Source organism: Brassica oleracea, chromosome C2, assembly GCF_000695525.1.
Source record: "Brassica oleracea var. oleracea cultivar TO1000 chromosome C2, BOL, whole genome shotgun sequence".
NCBI classification, from domain to species: Eukaryota; Viridiplantae; Streptophyta; class Magnoliopsida; order Brassicales; family Brassicaceae; genus Brassica; species Brassica oleracea.
The window spans coordinates 19,707,341-19,711,419 of NC_027749.1; the positions used below are offsets into that span (position 1 = coordinate 19,707,341).

The following is a 4,079-nucleotide window of genomic DNA, read 5'->3' on the forward strand; positions in this document are numbered from 1 at the left end:
GTTTTGCTTTTGCTATTTAGTATGATTTTGTAAGGATATCACATTGATGGCTTGAAGAGTATCTTTTAGTAGTAAACTCCAACCTTCAAACCTCTTCCTCACCTTGTTCTTGAAAGTTTACTTGTGGATAAATAAAAGACAAGTTTGGGGGAGTTGATATCTTGTGTATTTGCATGATTTTAACCATCATATTGTAAACATATTGATCATATATATCAAAATTTAGGCATATTTAGGCTTTATTGTATTGCATATGTCTATATCAGGTGTTTGAGATACTTGTTGGTGAGTTTGAAGGCATTTGAGGGGTTTTGAATCAAAAGGATGAAATATAAACATAAATGAAGATCTTAAAGATATCTTTTGAAACTCATCTTTTGGAACGACATGGAAAACTGAGTTAGCTTTCCAATGGAGATGGTTTCAATTCATTTGGAGTTGTATTGAAGGAGTTATGATCTATCTACTGAAGGCATATCAACCATGTATCGACCATAGCTGTTGCAACTTCATCAAATCGCTAGTACGTCATGCGAGTTCTCCTAGCGACGTGCATTGCGACCAGGAGTGGTCGCTATAGAAGACCAAGAACGAGACTGAAAACAACTAAGTATCATAGCGACCTCGGTGTAGCGACACGGAGAAGTCACTTCGGCGTTTTGTGAGCGTCCCCAGCGACATGCCTAGCGACATGTGTACGTCGCTACGGGTTCGAAGAAGCTGAAATATTCTCAAGTATTGTAGCGACCAGACGAAAAGACCTATGGGTCAACCCATGTTTGTTGGGTTGACCCAACTTGTTTTTTAGGCTTTCTAAAAATACTTGTTAGACTTAATTTTTAGATCTTATCTCATTTTCTCTCAAGACTATGTATAATCTTGTAAAATTTTGAACCTTTTGATTATTTAAGGAAGTACTTCATCATATATTTATGTTTGTCTTGCTCATCAACATGATTATCTTTGATCCTTACATGGGTTTTTAAGTTTTTCATGGAGATTAGTTAGTAGTGACCTTTTGGATTCATGGATTAGGATAATTAGAGTTTTAAGTGAAGATCTAGGGTGTTTAGTGTTAGATATATCTATTTTCTTACTTGTTGAGTGCTCTTAATGCTAGTTTAGTCTTGATCTCTATAAACTAGAACTCTAGACATTTTATATCCAGAAGGTGTTTGATGAAATGTATGAACCAACTCAATTTTTCTCTTTGTTTGCTTAACCAAAGACATTTGATGTTAGGAAAGCTTAGATAGTTAGTAGACTTGTTCTTAATGATTGCTTGAGTGAATTAAACCAAAGATATTTGATATGTTTGATTAATGAAAGCAAATGAACATTTATTTTGATAAAGAACTTGTTTAGGATTTGTTGTCTAGACTTAAAGAAATATGTTGATTGATAGCTTGCCACTCTAAATCGGATCTTATCACTTGAAGTCAAATGCCTAATCCCATGAGTCTTATTTTTTCTTATTGACTAAAAGTTTGGTTCTTGCACTTATTTCTTGATTGGATTTGAGATCACCTTGTTTATATTTTTAGGATATTAGCTTGTTATCAATCATGCATTTTCTTATTTGCTTAGATTAGGAAAGTTTATGTATTCTTACTATTATCGATCACTAGTCCTTGTAGATTCGATCATAAAGTGTTGCATTGGTATAACATTTGATTGTGGTACCACATTAGGTTAATTGGCATGTAGTAAAATTCAGTAATCACAAACAATCAACCATCCTACATAATTCGAGACAACCAAAACCACTTGTATCAAATTGCTCTTTTTTATTGCTACTGTGACTTTCTACCGTCTAAAAATAAGAAAATGATTTCATGCAAACATAGAAATAGACGTTTAAAAAATTTCCTTATTAGAAAAACTCAATACGCTAGAGTTACCATAAAATTTCCTAAATTTTAATGCTACAACAACTTGATGACCAAAATGTCATAGACTCATAGTTCTAACTATTCTTTTTTGTAATTGGCTGCTCAAATCTAAAATTGTAAGTCAAAATTATTATTTTTTTAATCAAATTAAAATTATTTATATGCGACAGACTTAGACTATTTTAGAATTTTCTAATGCAAAAACATATAAAAATAATAATTCTGAAATTTTCTTAAATTTATGTAGATTAGTGAAAAGATCGGTATTCGTTGGGTCAGACATAGTCCAGTCCGAACGAATGCGGCAATCATAGGCGCAAGAAAATAGATTCGTCATCCAGATCGACATCTGAAAAGTGATGGGCTGAAAGCCCACGTACAGTTTTTTTTTAGAATTAAAAAATGAAATCTGAAATATGGATGTTTTCATAAAAAAAAGGATTTTGAAGCTTTTATAAATACGGTTTAGTGGTTTGTAAATTTATTTATTCTCATAATCAATATACAAACATTAAACATGTATTTTGCCCCATCTAATCTAACACTATTAAAAGTAGAATAACAAGCCTCATGAGCTATGCCTCTCGGTGGCTGGGGCTATTCTGATGATGGCGAGGAATGAGCATCCGATCATGCCGCTTAGGGTTTGGCTCTTGGGGTATGCGTTGCAGTATGTGTTGCATATGGTTTGTGTGTTGGTTGAGTATAGGAGGAGGAATAGGGTGAGGAATAATAGGACTCCGAGATCACGTTCTTCTTCTTCGTCTTCCTCGATGGAGGAAGATGCTTTGGGTTCGAGGAGGAATTCCCATGAGGAGGTCTTGATTGAAATTAGTATTTTTAATTGTGTGATCCATCTCCCCTTGATATTTCTCTTATATAAAGCTCTATCTCTTAACCTAAATCCAACCTAAATCAAAAAACCTAATCTGCAAAAACTACACCCATGGTTTGGTACTAACGTAATCTCACTCAAATCTCATCGCTCTCCTCTCTTATTTTCTAAGTTTTTATATTTAGCTTTCAAAACACATATGACTAGAACCGTAGCCATTCAGTTAACCAAGCTAACCAGCTTTGTCCAGGTACAAACACGAATCTGAACCTCCGAAACCTAGGAAGATGAAGAATGACTTACCCAGAATTAAGATCGTCTGTTAAACAAAAATTGCAGTAAGCTCTTTTCTCGGATCTTGCAATTGTTACATTGATATTTTCTCACCGTTTGCAATTCTCTCACGATTACCCAGATTGTTATCAATGTGAGGTCCTTTTATATATCACGATTCAATTGAGTACGTGTGCTGAGTGACAGGCTGATCAAGATGGACAGCCCCGTAAACTTCATCCTTTCATTACTCACAGTTGTAAAAACTCTTACAACTTTCTTTGAGAAGAATGGTGAACTCCTCTCTCCTTCTTTCTGATTTCAAGGTTGGGCGTTTAAGTAACTTTTTGATTACCATCGTGTTCAGCCATCAAATTTTGTGTTTGTTAATGGTGAGTTTCAGATATTGATTTGGTGGATAAAAATTGTGATCAGAGTTTTTATAACTAAAATGAAAAATTAGCTTTTTATTCACATAAGCTTCGACGATTCAATAGACCGCATTGTGGCGAAGGAACGGCCGGTGCACGGCTTCAAAGGTTTGATGCATCTTTCGACTAAAAAAGGCGTTGTCTTCAACTCCATAAGCAAGACGAGGCATGGGTGGAGAACAATGATGTCATAGTCAACGTTTACAAAGACGACTCCTCGGAGATAAGACTCTGTTAGGTTCCTCAGGCTATCGCTAATGTGAGCACTGTAACATTTCTGTCATTATGTTTAACGGCAGCGAGAATTCATTAACATCCGTTATGTGGCGTTTTAAATAGCCGGACCTTCTTGACAAAGATCATGCGGAAGATAATTAACATCACATACAAAAAAAAATCAAACCTTTCTGCTTATTCACATTAAATTTATTATATCTTCTTTCATAGTATGCAATTCGAAAATTGAATACAAAATATTAACTGGGTAGATGTCAATGATCGAAATGATCAAACAAAAGTTTCGAAAACGTGTGGCCTCGCATGTACCAACACAGCAGGATGAGAATTATGAACCAACAGCCTGAATAAAATAATGAAGAATAACCACAAAAATTATGTTTATAACTTTTAAAGAAACATTACCGTTTT

At 34.5% G+C, this 4,079-nt stretch overlaps 1 pseudogene; it reads left to right on the plus strand.

The window, feature by feature from the left end:
- The first annotated feature begins 2,500 nt into the window (after positions 1-2,500).
- The window catches only part of LOC106323648, a 10,498-nt pseudogene continuing 8,919 nt past the window's right edge, over positions 2,501-4,079 (plus strand).